At 36.8% G+C, this 19231-nt stretch overlaps 1 protein-coding gene across 17 annotated transcripts in view; it reads right to left on the bottom strand.

The window, feature by feature from the left end:
* The window catches only part of cyp2r1 (cytochrome P450, family 2, subfamily R, polypeptide 1), a 243958-nt gene that overhangs the window by 34319 nt on the left and 190408 nt on the right, over nucleotides 1-19231 (bottom strand). For 4 of the 17 annotated variants that reach the window (XM_073906831.1, XM_073906841.1, XM_073906832.1 and 1 more), the window contains exon 4: nucleotides 3494-3700. The exons of 11 other annotated variants lie outside the window; for them this stretch is intronic. The gene's annotated coding sequence lies outside the window, so the exon portion shown is untranslated. Of the gene's footprint in view, nucleotides 1-2744; nucleotides 3250-3493; nucleotides 3701-19231 lie in introns of all 17 variants that reach the window. 2 more of the 17 variants (XM_073906839.1, XM_073906840.1) reach the window with 1 other exon arrangement.

The raw sequence follows: 19231 nt of genomic DNA, 5'->3' as shown, positions 1-19231 counted from the left end.
TTTTGATCTATCTTCTGTAAAAAAAGTAAATAAATAAATAAAAATACTTGTATTTGAATCAAATGTTATCAGACTTAAAAACAAGCAAATAATTAACATTCAACTCAAACCCCTATTTGCGTATATACGGTTGAATCAATTATTAGCTCTTCCGTGATGTTTTTTCTTTTTTTATATATATTTCCCAAATTATGTTTTACAGAGCAAGGAATTTTCAGTTTTTCTTCTTTTGGTGAAAGTCTTTATTTATTGTGGCTAGAATAGAGGCATTTTTTAAAAAATGTTTAAAAAAACATTTTAATGTCAATATTATAGCTCGCTTAAGCTTTTTTTTTTTTTTTTTTTTTTTTTGATTATCTACAGCAGGGGTTTTAAAAACTTTTCAGCCCACGACCCCTAAAAAAGCAATGCCAGTGACTTGCATCCCCCAAATTCCTCAGAGGTGGTAATAAATATACACACATTACAGACAAAACAATAGGCCTATAAAAACAAGGATATTGACAACACCAAAAACTGCAACAATCTAACAACCATATCATTTTTATAGTAATTTGTTAATTTATTTAATTAAACAATGTTTTCAGCAAAAGTCTATTCTTGGTTTAATTTTGGAAACCGCCAATCAGAGATCATTCTCAATGTTCAGTTGTTGCCTGTATTTATTTTAATGTATTTGAAAAAAAATTGAATGGCATTTCATTTGCATGTTGTTGTTTTTTTTAACTAATAAAAACTACAATTCTTTTCATCTGTGGGGTTTGGTTATTCATTTATATATTTATTTTCTTTTTGGCTTAGTCCCTTTATTAATCAGTGGTCACCACAGCAGAAAGAACCCCCAACTTATCTAAGCAAATGTTTTATGCAGCGGATGCCCTTCCTGCCACAACCCAACACTGGGAAACCCATACACACTCATTCACACACACGGCCATTTTAGCTTATTCAATTAACCTGTACCGCATGTCAATGGAGTGTGGGGGAAACCAGAGCACCCGGAGGAAACCCACACGAACACGGGAAGAACATGCAAACTCCACACAGAAATGCCAACTGACCCAGCCAGGGCTCAAACCAGCGACCTTCTTGCTGTGAGGCAATATTGCTACCCACTGTGCCAAAGTGACACCTGAGTTATGGTTAGAATATGGTAGTTCTAATAGTTTCATAAAATTATTTGACCCCCACTTTGGGAACCACTGGTCTACAGAACAAACCGTTTTCCGATGATTTGCCAAACTAACCTATTAAAACATAATTTATATTATATACTGTCATTACAAGTGAAGTTTATTTATAAACTGATTTCGAGAGGAGCATGTGTCTATGATTGATGAAGACTGGTCCCGCATCAGCTATCACATGGTTCACCAAACTCACTTTAAATAACCAGAGATTTTTACTTCAGTTATCTTCGCTTTGAGGAATCCCTCCTTCCACACCTACTCCTCTTTTTTCTTTAATAGGGCAGCACGGCAGCCCACTGTTGCCTCACAACAAAAGCATCACTGGTTCAAGTCTTTAATAGGCCAGTCCACGTTTCTGTGCAGAGTTTACATGTTCTCCTTGTGCTCATGTGAGTTTTACCCAGTTCTCCGGTTTCTTCCCACAGTCCAAAAAACATGCGCCATAGGATAATCAACCAATTAAAATTGACACTATAGTTAAGCTCCTAACCAACAGTTTATCTCTATACAGCAATAAGGGGAGTTCTCGAGACCTCCCTTCTTTCCCTTCTCCCCAAACTCCCTTCTTACCCTGCAAATGGAAGGGAGCCTCAGGCTCATGGATCTAATGAGCTCAAGGATTTCTCCTGGGACAGCATGCCAAACTCGCTATATTATTAATCATCAGCTAACTCATAAACTAAGATAAAAGAAATCAGTTATTAGGAATTAGTCATTAAAACTATTATTTTATTAATAGTTTTAATAAAACTACAACTAATATTAAAAATATACAGGGGGGCTTATAATTCTGACTTCAACTGTTTATAAAATAAAAATAGATTAAAATTGAATATTTTCAAATTTTAGATAAAAAATATAACTGTAAAACCAAAAAAGTTAAGGTAACTCAAACCATTTAAGTTCAAAAACTAATCCTAATGAGTACTGTGAACTCAATCCATTTGAGTAAAAGAAGCAATTTGAGCACAGTGAAACCCAATAAGTTAAGGCAACTCAAACCATTTGAGGAAACCAATTGCAAAAAACCATTTAAGTTAAAAAAACGAATCTATGTGAGTACTGTGAACTTCCTTTATATAAGTTGAAGTAATGAGGTATTTAATTAACTCTTTACCTTCAACACTGAGTTCAAAACTCTTTTCAAATGAGTAGAATTAACTTTCAGTCAATTTTGAGTTAACTACACTCATTTCATTTGATAAAGTTGACTGTTGGGTTTTACAGTGAACGAGTACATTTCTCAGGACTTGATGACTGACTATTAATGGCTTTTATTCCGACAAGTATTTTGATGAACTGACATTCACATTTCCTTTGACACTTCCCAGAATTAATGCCCAGCTCCACTGATGTCAAACTAGACTGATGACTAACTTTGTGTACAACTATCTTGATTTTCAAGATAATTGATGTTTTTATGTTTTCTAATCTCATGCCGTCAAGCTAACCTTCCAGGGAATATATTATGCTGAACGTATATATGAAGAGCAGAGAGAGAGAGAGAGTGCAGAAAATACATCTCATCATTTACAAAAACAACACATCACTCACTCTTTGAGAGCAACAACCGCTCAACCGCCAGGCTCTCGCTGAGCCGTTTACAGAAAACAGGGAAATATGCATCTGTCAGGAAGCTCTGAAATGTAATTTCACATCCCACCGGATGAAATGCCGCTTTGTGCTCTTGCTCTTCAGTCCGTGTGGCTTTCTACAGGTGCTGCTCGGCTCAAAGGGAACAATGGCGGTGTTTTTGCTTAAGTATGAACAAAGCCTTTGTCTGGGGCTCTCAGAGGGAGGTCCAAAGGTCCGTCTCCGGCTTTGAACTATCAGGTCAAAGACTTCACAGAACTGCAGGCCTGTATTGCTCCCGTGCCACAGCCAGGCACATTTATCCTTTTGATTGTCATCTGTGTCTTTAAAGGCCCTGCAACTATAGGTCATTTTGACTCTTTTATGTGGAGATACCAGATCTGACTCCACTCTTTCTTCTTCTGCCCTTCGAGCCGGGTAGAAAATGTCAGTACAGTTCCGCACCGCTGCTTAAACAATTTGGATTCTGCAAACATATAGGGTTGAAAAAATACCTTTACTATTTCAGGAAAAGATGTACAGCGGCTTATACGGCAACAGAGAGAGGAGCAGGCCTGTTCTGCTTTTGTTCATAAAATATGCAAAAGCACCACACAGAATAAAAGAAAGAAAGAAGAAAAAATACAGGTTTCTTTTGATGCAAGCTCCTTTAGTCGAGCATGTCTTCATTGGAGTAGCCTGTGGATTTTTTAACCTTCTGTAAAACTCACCCCAGTGCCACTTTCTTTCTCTCTTTCGGCTTTCTCTGTACTTCAGCGCCATGCTACGGTGAGATTGAGAAAATGATCTTTATTTCATGAGGCCCTTTTCTCTCATCTGTTTGACACCGTGGTCCAGGGCAGATTCTGTGTCCTGCAGCATGGATGAAGTCTCTGTTCTCCTGTTCCTCTGCAGCTCTTTGTAAAGCGCACTAAATACTAGATAAAAAAAAGACAGTTTTTTTGTCTTCCATGGATTGGATAAAAGGAGAACATCTGAAGAGCATATTTCTTTTCAATTAAAAAAGCTAAAGATTTGAGATCTAGCACACATTGTTTTGCTTTAGGAGAACATTTAATCCATGCAAGTTTAAAAGGTTTGTTTTGGAAACCTTTAATTCAAGTCTGAGCATTTCCTTCTGCATTTGGATGGTGATGTTGACATTTTTATGGCTTCAGCTACATATTTTAACAAATTTCCTCTTACCATTAGTTTGCTATGAGGAAATGAAGAGACAAAAAAAATCACCTCCTACTTAGTATCTACCAAGACGCAGAAGGGACATGATGGTGGGAAAAAAATGGGTGTGAGAAAAAAAAAAACAGAGTGTATCTTTGTAAGTTTTTGCGTTCCCTTGCAAAGATGTTTTGCATTTTCTCCCAAATATGTTTTGTGAGGAAACGCGAAGATGTTTTGCGTTCCCTCGCAAAACCTTTGCTCCTCAAACACGTCCTGTTCACCACATACTGTACATGTCAACCCCCACGTTTTTTAGCCGGGATTCTCCTGTATTTTACCATTTTATCCCGCTATCATCCCACATTAAGTATTTTCCTATATTTCTCCCATATTTTTTCATCTTGAACACCATTTAAAGAGGAGCGAAAGTGCAGGACACTTTGGGATTCGGGTGTGTTCAAACAGATAAATACACTTAATATTATGTAAACACGTCCGTCCTGCATGTTTTATTTTAAAACACAACTAATTTTTTCTTAAATTAGCACAAACAGATATGAAAGTTATCGAATGCTTTCATTAAAGATCTGTGCATTTTTAAAGTGAAAGCTCTGTTACCAAACAAAACAAAACAAGATTCATTTGCTGCTCTTCACTTGTTTGATAACAAAGGTGTGTCACTTTAAATGGTGTTTACAGAAGCTAATATGGGACCACGTCCGTCAGTCAGCGCTTATACATGCATTCACTGATTCAGAGGTTGCATAGGAAGAGCGATGATTAAAATATGGGAAATATATGGGAAAATACTCAATGATTTGATGTATTCCGTTCCAGTTGGAAGTACTGTACATCAACATACTGAAATAAAAGTCTCAGCAACTTCCGGTTCATGCAGACTTTAAGAGGTTTTCATTGATTTACATACAACCGAATTGCATGAAAAACATCTGAAATATTTTGAGCTTGTCTAATTTTTAAAGTCTGCATAAAACTCCTAAAAACTTTAACAATGTGCGTTTTGATAGCTCACATTGTTATTCTTAAATTGAATCTGCATGCAAGTTTCATTCATTCATTAATTTTCCTTCAGCGTAGTCCCTTTATTCATCAGGGGTTGTCACAGCGGAATGAACCACCAACTTATGCAGTTTATGTTTTACACAGTGAATGCCCTTCCAGCTGCAACCCACATCTGGGAAACACCCATACACTCACAAATACACACATACACACTACGACCAATTTAGTTTACGCAATTCACCTATAGCGCATGTCTTTGGACTGTGAGGGAAATCGGTGCACCCGGATGAAACCCACACAAACACAAGAGAACATGCAAACTCCACACAGAAATGCCAACTGGCCCAGCTGGGACTCAAACCAGTGACCTTCTTGCTGTGAGGCAACAGTGCTAATCACTGAGCCACCTTGTTGCTCTTCGTGCAAGTTTATAAACTAAAAAAAGTTTGTTTAGGTAATCTTCATTTAAATACTGACAATTTGCTTCCTTAATTGGTGAAGCAAATAAACTTGAAAGCTTCAATAGCAAGTGTAAATCAACGTCCTTAACCATGCCTCTCTTACCGTTAGTTTGCTATGAGAGAATAATGTGCAAAAGAATGGCCCGGCCCTTCTCAATATTTACTTTAAGTTGGAAGCACATCAACTTACTGCAATAAAAGTGTCAGCAACTTCTGGTTCATTTTACCACTTTAAGGTTGACGAAAATGCATTCAATTCGATTGGTTTTACTGCGCAAATGTGGCTGAATATCTTTAAATATCTTCAAAAGACCAATTTACTTTCTGTCTACTGACCTAAAAGGGTATTCATTTTTAGCTGTACCAAAACACACCGATTCCACATCTTTTTTATTTGCTTGTTTTTCCATTTGCTCATAAGCCATGTAGCATGGGTTTATACTTTTGCTTTACACTTGATGCTCCTGTGAAACCGATGTAGAGCATGATGCAATAAGAGGGGCAGGTCTCTTTGAAATTCCAACACGCATGATCACAAGGGACACATCTGAATGCATGCTAATACCAGCGTGAAACTGTAATATGTCTTGACTTACCACTTGTATATCAACACCATGTGTATTCTGATACTACAAAGACTAAATTTTAAAATGTAAGGCATTTTTAATAAAATAGTCTGGTGTTCTTTTGTAAGTTAATGAGGGAATTTGTGTGAAATGATTTGTAATGGAATCAATATCATGAGTCAGATTTTTTGTGGCTTCGTGATCTGGTCACAGAAGAATACAGTCTAGTGGGGGAGGCTTGGAAATCAATAACAATGTGAATACTGCATTAATGAAATAGTACATCTAGTTGTGTTTAAAGATCCATGTGAATTACGATTATTTTGACAATGCTGTCACTTATTCGCAAAATAAAAACAAGACAAAAAGAAAATGAATTGTTTAAATGCATAATATGACTGGTAATTGACAGGATAATTTGAAGTTACTTAAAGAATGTCTAAATAATACCTTAAGGAAATAAATAAAGTACCAAAATCTTGGTAAAGGTTTGTGTTGATTGAGAGATGAGAGATTGACTTGCAGCCAATAACAATTATATGAATGTTTTTACTCTTGATGATTTCTATTTTAGAATCCTAACACAGGAAAGAAAGAATTTGTACGACATGGTTACAGTCATGGTCATGTATTTAAATCAGAAAAATAAAATGTGGTGTCAAATTAATAATCTCCAGCATTCATTACAGCCTGACTGTTAAAATAAATAATTAAATGAAACAAAATCTATATTCATTGTTCTGTAGATATTTGAAATCCTAAATATTGAGAAACTAAAACATTTTACAGAAGGGCTATCAATTTTACCTCCAACTGTAATTGCTATTCAAGCTGGAACTTTGTTTCTGTTTAAACTTTTCAACATGTTCCATTTATTAAGCATTTATTTTTAGCTCAGCTAGCATTCACATGGTCAATTTTACTTTCTGAACTATAATTAGATGGGAAGTCACGAAAAGCTTGTAAAATGTGTAAATGAGCCAAAACAATAACATACAAAAGATTCTTCTATAGCTCATAATGGAAGATCTGCTAGAAGAAGACTGCATTTTTGATGCCTGTACTGAACCACAATGGGCAACATAACAACTAGTAAGCAAATAAGCTATTGTGTTTTTACTTGTCAAACCCTGTGAAATCAGGCCCTGTGATGAGTTTGTTAACATCTTGAAACAGGCCAGCTTTTCAGCATCTCACGCTGTGTCCCAATTTACATATTTATTCTGTCATAAAAATACATACTTTTCTGTGAAGAAAAAATACATACTTTTGAATGTGTAACAAAAATGCAAGCACAACTTCCTCATTAGCAAACAGTTATGTTGTTTAATTGTGTCTGTCAATTGTCTCGACACATCCTTCACATTTCTTTTATATTGAATTACCTATCTTATTGGAAATTCAAGCAGTCTTTCATGAAGAGAAATCTCCTCAGAAGTTAATGTTTAAACGCATCTTTATACAAGTTCACGTTGTTGTTGCAGATAAAATATAACACGGAAAACTTGATTAAAATATTTTCCAGTTGGCTAGATTTTAATTAATTGTCATTCAAACAACTTTACCAAAAGCCTCTCTACTTGTTGGTTGGTATCGAGGGTCTGCCATGTTTAAAGTTTGATTTTTTATTATTATTTGTAGTTCTACTTGAATTCAAGCCAAAACCTACAATGTTTTGTTGGTAATATTAGCCCTTTTCACACAGTGATATCGGTAAATATCCGGAAAATACTAGAACGACTTTACCGGAAAATCCAAAAAAGTGCTGTTCACACAGGCAAGAACGTTCCGGAATTTTTCCAGAAAAGACCATTCACACATCCATTCCAAAATTCTGGAAGCAGGAATCACCGGAGCACTCCTTCACGTGCACACGCGTCAAGCAACTGAAGCAGAGCATGAAGGTAAACAAACAGCGATTTATCTTAAGCGTTTTATTAATATATTTTTAATACAGTTGGCATTCAGAAGAAAAATAAACATTATCTGACTAACATCTAGCAGCTAAATAAGTATATTCAAAGGCTTTAATTTTCTTTAATAAGATTTAAACGGTGCGGATGTGAATGCGCCTGAATGTTCTGATTGGCTGGAGTAGACGTCTCACGTCAGTTCATTTTAGAACGTGCTCTTCACACAGTGCAGCATTTGGGCAAATTACCAGTAATGTTAAAACTCTTTCTGGAGAACTGACAGAACAAATTTACTGCTATTTTAAAAAATGGCCTGTCTGTATGTGAAAGGGGCTAATAGCGTACTGAGCACTGATGGTTCTACACTTTGAATTTCTACTGGAAATTGTACACCAGGGGTTCTCAAACCTGGTCCTGGAGGTTCGGTGTCCTGCAGATTGAAGCTCCAACTTGCCTAACACACATTCAAGAAAGTTTCTAGAAAGCCTAGAGCTTGAGTAGCTAGCCCAGGTGAGTCTGATTGGGGTTGGATCTAAAATCTGCAGGGCACTGGACCTCCAGGAGATTAAAAACCTCTGTAGTACACCATCCAGAAACCTTTGACATACTGTTTTCAACATACTACAATTTGGGAAACACTAATTCTATTTTCGAATAGTATTTAAGATGAAGTGTCCACTTGCTTGGTGTGCACCAGGGCTGCAGCATTCACACTTATTTAAATTAATCAAAATAGTCACATCGGACTTTAAATAAGCCAAGCCTAACTAAGAGTACAACCAAACAAACATGGTCATAATAATGTGTTCAAAAGAAACACCAAGCTCTGCAGATTAACCCTACACATTCCTACTGTTTAAACATCACAGTAAAGCACAAAGAGGCTAAGATGCAGAAAGCGTTGCTGATGGCTGTGTGGAGTCTGAGTAGCCCAAACCTTTATTAGTATTCATGTAAGAGATTCTTTGATGTAGCCAGTGTTCTCTTCCGCCACAAGCTGCATCTATGCTTAATGAGACCTGATATCCACCTTTTTAAATGCCATGATATTCCAGACAACCGTAAATGGCATTTGTTTGTCCGCCTGGACCGAATCATTCCACAGTGCTGAGTGATGCTTGACTGATGTTTTGTTTATATATGTCCATGTACATAAAGGCGGTAGTTCATTACACAAGAACTTCTTAATCCCACTTAATCAACGAGCTGTATGTTGTGGGAAATTCTGCCTGGAGCTAAACACACTTGTATAATTTATCACTCCAGGTTGGACCTTGCAACTAGCATCTATTATCACAGAAGGGATACACAACCTCCCAGTTCACCAAGAATTTAGCTGACGTCTATATCGGTTAGGTTACCTACTAAGTTTACATGCCATAAAATAAAGAAACCATTTTCTTGTCACTTATAGCCATCTTTTTCAGCAGGTGACTGCTGCATTTCAAATCATGGAGTGCACTTCTGGTTTGAGGAACTTCCTTTCATTCAAGAGTTCACACTTTGGTGATAATTGATAAATAAAGCATGTTTGGCATGCTGACCTCGGAGAGAGCACTAAGCTCAGAAGATCCTCGAGTCCAGTGCTCCCTCCCTTTTCATCAGGAGAGGGAAGTCAAAGTCCCTTTGAGGCAAGTCATTTCACTCAGCGGCCATCTTTGAAATACCTCCCAGGCAGTATGCTCGGCCATTCTGTCAGAATGGGGAAACAATAAATTCTCCAAAACTGTTTACAAGTTTACGATTTTACATATTTGGAATCACCAGTAAAATTAAACAAACTGTCTCATAAGTTTCGTTTCTAAACATTCGGATCAAACAAAATTGGCATTTTTTCAGGTTGCCCGAGCTAATGTGCATGCGCACTGGAAAGGAACGAGATCACGACACCAACCTCATGTATGACTGCTACACATTATCATCCTCTGAATAGTGCTTCATCAGATAGCACTGGTCTTCAGAAGTATTTCACAACTTGATCTTAATAGTAAATCTCTTTGACAAATAAGAAACGTTTGAGTTATTGCTGTCATGTGATATGCATTTGACAGGATGGATTGTACCTTGCGTTACTTTTATACAGATTACAAAACAAAAAGACTTTTGTTTTCAAGTGTAGTTGATTCATTTAAAAGTACAGTTTTATTTGGGTATATTTCTTATGTCTGTAAAGCAAGTATTTGCTGAGATTACAGCAAATGTGCAAGTGCACATTTTACACGACAGGTGTTGAATTGATCACATTTTCTGGTGTGTCCCACCAGCTGAGTGACCAGGTTACACTTTCAAAAGTGTTGTATACATACACCTCTGCACTGTAAAATATTTTACACTTGGGAGCGTAAAAATGCACACCACATTAAATATTTTAACACTTGCAGGGCAAATTGTCCAGTGTACATTTCCAGTGTACAATTGTCTGGTGTATATAAAAAGTCCTACCAGACCAGTGTATAAGCCACACTTTGAAAAGTGTTGAATGTATACACTTAAGCAGGCAACGTTGTGGCGCAGTGGTTAGTGCTATCACCTCACAGCAAGAAGGTCACTAGTTCGAGCCTCGGCTGGGTGCTCCGGTTTACCCCGCAGTGCAAAGACATTCGTGCAGGTGAACTGGGTAAGCTAAATTGTCCGTATTGTATGTTTGTGTATGGATGTTTCTCAGAGATAGGTTGCAGCTGGAAGGGCATCCGCTGCATAAAACATATGCTGGATAAGTTGGCAGTTCATTCCGCTGTGGCGACCCCAGATTAATCAAAGGACTAAGCCGAAAAGAAAACGAATGAATGAATGAATATACACTTAAGCGGAGTAAATAATTTTACACTAAGAGTGGAAAAACTGTATACTAGATACAATTTTCTATTACCACTGCCAGGTCATATATATCACAAATTAAATATTTCTTAAAACTGCCATGAGTAAAAGTCAACTCACTTAGGGGCTTACAGTACACCAGAAATTTAACACCTCACATAGTGCTGCGTAAAAGCATACGGCTGGTCTGAGCTTCTCCCCCAGTGAAAAGTCAGTCAATAGTGATCGATGATTGACTCCAGTACTAGTAGGAGGGGCTTCATTTACTTTATATTCACCGTTACACAGAGCTTCATATTGACCGTTACACTTTTACCAATTTAAAATTATACGAGTGGGATGTCTTGTGTATTCTGTGGTCTTTGGGGGAGTCTAAGCTCTTGTAGGCCACAAGAGCTCCCCTGTATTTAGCTAAGAAAGAATGTAAGGAGTCAGGATGGATGGGGGGATTCTTGAAGATGAAAAAGACTAAGGTAAGGAAATCCGGTTATTTGTGTGTGTTTGGATTCCTCTGATTGGTATATCATGTACTGTAATAGCTAATGCAGAACAAGCCATGGTCAGTCATAAGTACACGATCACCTTGAAATTAGTTTATAAATAAATGTTACAAAGTGCTGAAATATATTTATATATAAAAAAATCCATATAGAGAGTGAGAACACAGGGAGAAATATGTTTGGCCTTGTGCTTTTTTATTAAAATAAAAATAATTATGAATAAAGTGTTGACATTTTTATTCCACAGTATGTTTACACGACAACAATGTAGCCAAAAGTAGAAAAGTTTGTCCATTTCATCTATGTTAATAGATGTAGAAGGAATGCAGTAAGGAGGAGCTGGAGCTCAGCTCTGCCCATGTTGCTTTGAAGTGAGTACCACTTGGGTAAAGATGACAGCAGACAACCCACTAGAACATGTCATTCCCCAGTTAGAAAACATTATAATACTTTATAATACTACTATTCCCAATGAAACCTGTATTATGTCTAGCACGGTGTCAGTGGTGTAGCAAGCAAAACTTGTCATAATGTGCTATATTTCATGCATGCAAGAATCGCTGGTTAAACTCTCTCACGTGCTTTGTCCTAAAGCAACTATGGTGTTTGGCCAGCGATGTACAGGAATTAAACTTATTACAAAGCCATACGTCCTTGCTATTTCAGACCAAATATTGATAGTAGCATGATAAATAATATAGGGAGCGTCATAGGTATTATTGTTTGAAAATGAACCAATGTGAATATAAAACCAACTTCATCTCAGTAAAGCAAACTAGGTGAAACAGCGCTATTTATTAATGTTTTGTTGTTCAACCAAATAAAAATCGACATTATCGATGCTGTAAAAGGTCCCTTATGAAACTGAAAATAGTTACATCAATCTTTCGCCAGGAGACTTCAGTGGCTGAACAACACTTCTGAGCAAACAGTATAACTCATTATTAAAACAACTAAACCTACCTCAGCTTTGCATGACTGAAAGAGTTTTAAAACATAACATTACCTTCCTAAAAGAAATACTTCAGCCATGGTGTCATCCTTCCTCCAGCGTGCAAAAGTAACTCCAATATTGATTCAGGATTTTGAAAAGTTTTGATTCAGCACTTGTTTTTACCGCTGTTACTCGTTCTCTTATGTGCAGGTGCACACGCAAACGGTGGATCTGCATGAATGAGTGTGCAGTTGTACAAATCTACATTTGATGACAGACAGTTTGGGCTACTTATCAGAATTATGGGAATTATCGGCCTGACAATTTTTAATTGGACAAATATTATTTATTATATTATAATATATATTTTTGCTTTATGCCTTACCCACAATATAAAAATACATATAAACACATTTAGATCATTTACTTGAATCATTACTATTGAAATGCGAACAGACTATCAACTAGCACATCAAAAAATGTTTCTGAAGACAATTACCTACTGCACATACAAGCAGCAAAACTAGCAAATACCATGTATTTGTGCTTGCTTAAAAAATATCCCCCTCCCCTTTAACACGTGGTATGAATGTGCATGACATTGTTTTCAAAAACTTTAGTTTTCAGGTGTTTACACAGACATGACAATGGCAGCATTTTAAAAGCGAATTTCAAACAACGAAATCCCGAAAAACGAACCAGCTAAAGTTTCCTGTTTTTACCTAAAAACATTGCCATATAAACAGCCTCTGAAACTAGCTCTAATAAACTAGCTCTTTTAAGAGTTCATACTAAACTTATTATCGAAACCTAAAAAATGATCTGAAACGTCATTACTTGTTCCAAACCTGTTTGAGTTTCTTTATTTTAACACTGCCTTCCATGGTATTTGTTTTTCATATCTTCTATTGTGTTCAACAGAAAAAAAAAAAGTATGGGATTACTTGAGAGTAAATAGTGAGTAAACTTTCATGTTTGGGTGAGCTATCCCTTTAAGATTATTTTGTCTTTGTATTCAAGACAGTACAGTGATATTCAACAGGTTCATAATATTACTGTGAAATTTTTTATAGCGTTATCTGCAAGGAATTAGTTTATTTTGATGTTGCCTTTTAATGTTTAATGGTTATTAATAATGTTGCCTTATTGTACCCATTTTGTTTTAACACTTCACTGTTTACAGTTTAATCGACGTTACTGCCATAATCTACACAAGGCATCCTTAGGCATGTAAAAGGTGTCTAGTGTTTTCACCTGTTCGACTGACTACACTGCAGTACAGTACAGTTCATCTGGCATTCATCTGGATGGGCTTGTGGGCGCGAGCACAGAGCGAAGGTGTTTAGGGCTGTGATGATGTAATTGGCCACGAGGGGGGAAAGACAAGAGCACAGCAGCCACTGATCTGATCCCCTGGTTATTGATTTCTCAGTCTAGCTCTAACGAAAATAATTGCCACATGTAATGTATTATTCAATTACAAGACAGAGCTCTCAAGTTCAGGGGGTTTGATGGTCCTTCTAGAATCACAGAAGCGCCATAGATAATTCAACACCGAGACCCCATTAAGAAGCGCTGATATTAAATGCCCTGTGTTAAAGCTCGGATTTATTAGAATCGTCCTCAGCTCAAACTTTCCAATACGTGGGCCTTTGTATAATTGAGCGGAGTGGAATTAACTCTGACAGAACTTTCTGCCATCTTTTATTAATTCAGCATAAGGATCTGTTTCTGGTTGAGTGAGATTTATACTTCAAGATTTCTGTATTTAAAAAGCAACAGTAGTTTCCATGAAGTAAAGGATATAATCTTTTTTAGGTTGTGTTTCTAGATCTTATATGCTACATCAGGAAAATGTTATTCATGTTTTATTATAATTCTGTTCCGATGGAATATTTGATGTGTAAGAGCCATCGCTGAACATATCTCAACATGATAAAATTATGTTTAAAAGCAGCATTCATAGAGAGCATTTATCAAAAGACTCCTGGTGACTGGTTAGATGTAGGGTTAGGGTTAGTAGATGGCTAGAGTAGGGTTAGTGTGAGCTGTACTGGTCAAGGTCACAAAGTGATGATATGAGACAAGTCTACATTTACATTTAGCAAATGATTTTGTCCAAAGCAACTTAAAATTGAGGAGGTATTCAGTGATTTAACAAGAAGAGGCAGTACACACAAGAATTGCCAATTATACACAGGAACTATTTGTGTTCAGAGAATTAAGTGCTAGTTAGAATGGGGAGGGTTTTTTTCACACAATTTTTTTTGCTCGTTCAAACTACCTATTTAAAATAAGCTGAAACAACACAATTCTTCTCAATTCTTCACAATTTAACTCAAATGTGTAGAGCTCAATTGTGTGGAACATTTTTTGAGTTTTGTCTAGTTTTTTATAGAGAGAAGGTTGTTTCTACAGGTGGTTTGTCAAGCCCACCAGTAAGAATCACACTCTAGTGGCTAATTCTTACAATGGAAAAACCAAAAAGTTAAGGTAACTCAAAACATTTGAGGAAACCGATTGCAACAAACTAATCCTAATGAGTACTGTGAACTTAATCCATTTGAGTAAATAAAGCAATTTGTGCACAGTTAAACCAAATAAAAAGAACTTAAACCAACAGAGTACTGTATAACCCAATAAGGCAACTTAAACCATTTAAGCAAACCAATTGCTACAAACTGTCTGAGTTCAAAATCTAATTTAAATAAGTACTGTGAACTTAATCCATTTAAGCTGAAGTAATGAGGTATTTAATTACCTTATCACCTTCAACACTAAGTTCAAAACTCTTTTCAAATGAGTAGAATTAACTTTTTAGTCAATTTTGAGTTAACTACACTCATTTCATGCGATAAAGTTGACTGTTGGGTTTTACAGTGATTGAGTTCATTCGTATGAAAATGTAAGATTTTAAAAACGAGGTGTTGCAGCTAACCCCGCCACTAAACCCAACCATCATTGGGGCATGAGCAAATCATATTAAATTGTATGAATGAGATTGTACAAATTCATATGAATTAGCCACTAAATCAAAAAGTACCAATTGCCAAGCGATTATGTTGGACCTCAGACCTGCAGCTTCTCCACAGTGAATGTTTCTGGTACCTTGACTGCAGCTCTGGACAGAAAGTTTGGCGAGAGGAGAAATAGTTGTGCACAAGTGAACCTGATTTCTCTATTTTTTTCATCAATTGGTGAAGTTTGTTCCTCTGTCGCCACTGGCTTGCTTGGTTTGGGGCTTGTGGAGCTGCGCATCGATTGATTTGCTCTTCAGTGTTTGGACTTTTAGCAGTGTAAATTAAACCACACTGAACTGAACTTCAACTCTGAAAACTGGACTGATGCGGTTTCAGTTTACTAGAATTTATATTTTAAGCTACTTTATACTTATACAGAATCTTGTATAAGCGCTACAGTATTAATAATGAATTTACCTGAAATAAATAAACTCAGTAATCAGTAACTATAGTAAAAAGTTCTCTGTTGCAAATATCCTATCTGATGAGACAGTTATACAGTATATAGCACATTTTTTTCAGCTCAAGTTGTCAGATGCTTGCTGAAATTGATCATCCTTAAAAATCATTAAGTCCTTATGGAGACACAATACACATTATTAGTTGTGTCTGTTGCTCTCTCCATCGTTGAAAGATCTGACTTTACCCCTAGCATGGGACTGTGGACTCAATATGCGCATCTGACTGATCCTAAAACTGTTGGAGGAGTAAAAGACTCTAATACTATTCAGCTCAAACTGTCTCAGGACCAGTGTTTTGTAGACAGCTGAGATGTTTTCCTCGGGGAACGGCTGATTTGTTCATGCTCTGGATCTTCTGTTTCTTCATCAAACGCGGCTCCATGTTCAAGGATGTTCTAAAAACACTTAGAGGACTCCCTTGGGTGGGCTTTTCCTGCATTTACACACACAGACAGAGCTTTAAATGGCTGCCTCTAAAACACTTCTCTTGTTTTTCGGTCCGAACCAAAAGCACAAAAGCCGACAAGGTCCAAAAGTGTTGTGTTGTGCTAAAAAGTAGACATTGCCGGAGATCAATAAAACAAGCACTGTCATGTTGCACACTCGGCCAAAGACGAAAGCGACTTAGCAGTGAAGTGCAAATGAAATATCAAAGTCCGAAAAACTTCCATGGCCACATCCGTCAAGCGCAGTTCATTCTGACTGTAAGATGAGCAAATGTGTTCCTCTGATCATTTCAATTCTCAAGTGCGAAAACGCGTTTAGTATACATAATAATCCGACATTAATTAAAGCGAGAAATTCACGATGGATCAAACGGTCACCGTCATCACTCCACTCGGCACGCAGACGGTGGTAATGACAATCTCCTCCAAAACAGTTGTTTACAGACTCGTTTGGGCCGAACAAGTGTTAATTTTTATCATCACGCTTAATTGGCACAGCGTAGCTACACGAGTTCAGTCAGCCGGCGTGAAAGACCGGTGTTGTTTGAAAGTCTTTATTATTATGACATGGCAGTCATGTTCATTAAAGTTTCACATTCCATTTTCATTAGGATGAATCTCATTCTGCAAATGAATGGCTGCTGCTGAAGAATCAAACCCCTGCGAGCCATCACAAGGGAGCCCCACAGTCTGTATTAATTATCAGGAATGCAGTCTCGATCGAAGATGTTAATTGCACTGATGGTCGGCTATGTAGGGAATTGCCCCCGCATTTCATGCAGGGATAATAAAAATGAATTTTTAAACAAAGGGATCTTAAAATAATATCTAATCTACAGAGAATACCCCACTTCAAAGGCAGAGCCTGATGCTTTGAAATTTAGCTTTGTGGTCCGAAATGTTAAAGAGAAGCCTTGTGAATCTTTCAGTCGGTTCAACTTTGTCGAGGGGTGTGCGAGAAAGAAAACAAGAGTTAATTAACAGTTATTAAGAGCCCTTTCAACTTTAATTTGACTTTCAAATATTAGCATTTATATATAAACTATGCTCCTGGCGTCTTCAAATGAGCACTTGCATAAGTGTAACTCATTTAACTGAGCTGCATTGTGCATCTGTTTCATTGCTGAGAAAAAAAATAATCACTCACAAACTTCTGTTAGCCATATCTGCTATCAATCAAAATCTAAATCATGCCTGTGGATCTTCTAGCTGTGACATGGCAAACTTTTGTTGTGCTTTAAATTAGTATGAGATTTAGATCAAATGCATTCTTACAGACAGTAAACAGTGCAGTTGTAATGACCAACACAATTAAGGGAATATTTTAATGACTTTCTCAGGGACTTGCCTCATACAGTTTTCTGGGTCGAACAAAAATCACTTCACAATGTTTATGTGCAAACATTCTAAAGATGATGAACATTTCTGGGTAAACCTAAAACTTCATTATTATTGTCATTGATTCGATTTATTAAAAAACAAGCTACAACAACAACAACAACAAAAACTTGTGAATAATTTAACAAAGACCCTTTATAATCATTCAATAGATATTTTCATTGTTATTTTTATTATTATTTATTATTAACATTATTTATTTACTTTGTCCCAGCTTTTTTGGTGTCTGTTGCAGGCATCAAAATCAAACTGTGTTTGCATTTTCAAAATACAATTCATTTACTCAATGAAAACATTGAAAATCTTTTTTTTCTACTTTTGTCAATTAAATGAAAGTTAAAGGTAATCAGCCAATCACACATTCTTGATTTGAATGCTTTTTAAAAAACGTCACAACTTTTCTGGAATTTGGGTTGTATCAGAAACCTTGTGATACTGGATTCTGATGTGAAAATCTGTCCCATGTCTCAAATTTTAAAAGACATATAACTGAATTCTATGAGCTCATCACATGCTGATTCATTTAACTGCATTTGTTTGTCACCAATCAACTGTACAGAAGAGACTTTAAATTCTTTAAAGCTGCCACAGAATGAAAATCTGGATATACCCAAGCATGGGTAAAGAATTCAGTACACTACTGTTTCCTTGTTCTCATGTAAATCATGTTAGTGTAAAATCTTGGTACAAAAACAGGCCAATTGGAAGAAAACAATGACTTTAATTCAGGCACCATTTGATTGGCCAAAACATTTCCTGGCAGGATAACAATATATTTTTCTTATTTTTAAGTTTATCTAAGCTTTTATTATACTTACTATGTATGTGGGACTTTAATATTGAAAATAAGACCTATTCTGTATTTGACTGCATGTTTATAATGAGGTAACGAACACATATAGACCACTGAATATTAGGGCGTACTCACACTGGGTACAATTGCCTTGAACCATGCCAAAGTGTGCTTGTCTGCGCTCCCCTCTCCCCGACAGCCCACATTGCATTTTACCTTTCAAGCCGGAGCACGCTTATATCATACATGATGCGACTGTTCAGTTTAAGGAAGAGAAGCGCTCTCGATCAGCACAGTGGAGACTGCTTTAGTTATATCATTTTAGCGGTTTGAAATGCAGTCAAATAACTTATCCTAAAAGTCCTCATGATGCAGGTTTGCTGAAGGTGCAGCTGACAAGAAGCGAGGGGTTTGCATCCTAAATAAACTATGACAGTTTGCGTTCATTGAAAAGTACAGTAAGAAAGATTAATAAATCCATATGAAATAGTCCCTTAAAAGTGAAGTCATGTCTTCAGCTTTGCGCTCAGGTGGGCTTTGCACTCGCACTGCAAGAGTGCCATTCCAAAGCCCAACCGAACCACACTGTGGCAAACCTCTTCCAACTGGGCCAGGGCTGGCCAACTGCCTGGGCCCGATTAGGTTCACTCACACTTGTCAAACAAACTGGGAAATGTGCCTGGGCACAGTTCGGATAGCCTAGTGTGAGTGCACCCTAAGTGATTAATGCATCCGTATGCATTGTGTCATATCACTCAGCTCTTACTGTGATTTTTCTGGAGTGTAAGGATGCCAATAAACTTCAGAGTCTCATCTGTTTATGTGGAGGTTGATATTAATCTCTGTCTGTGTTTTCATGTATGTTAAACTCACAAAATAGAACTCTAAATACATCTCTGTTTGTCCCTTTTGTCGAATATAATTATAATGTATCCTATATTCAATCCACCACACAACT

This window comes from Danio rerio, chromosome 7 (assembly GCF_049306965.1).
Source record: "Danio rerio strain Tuebingen ecotype United States chromosome 7, GRCz12tu, whole genome shotgun sequence".
Lineage (NCBI taxonomy): Eukaryota > Metazoa > Chordata > Actinopteri > Cypriniformes > Danionidae > Danio > Danio rerio.
The sequence above is the reverse complement of the archived record's forward strand: the minus strand, read 5'-3'. Positions and strand labels throughout refer to the sequence as shown.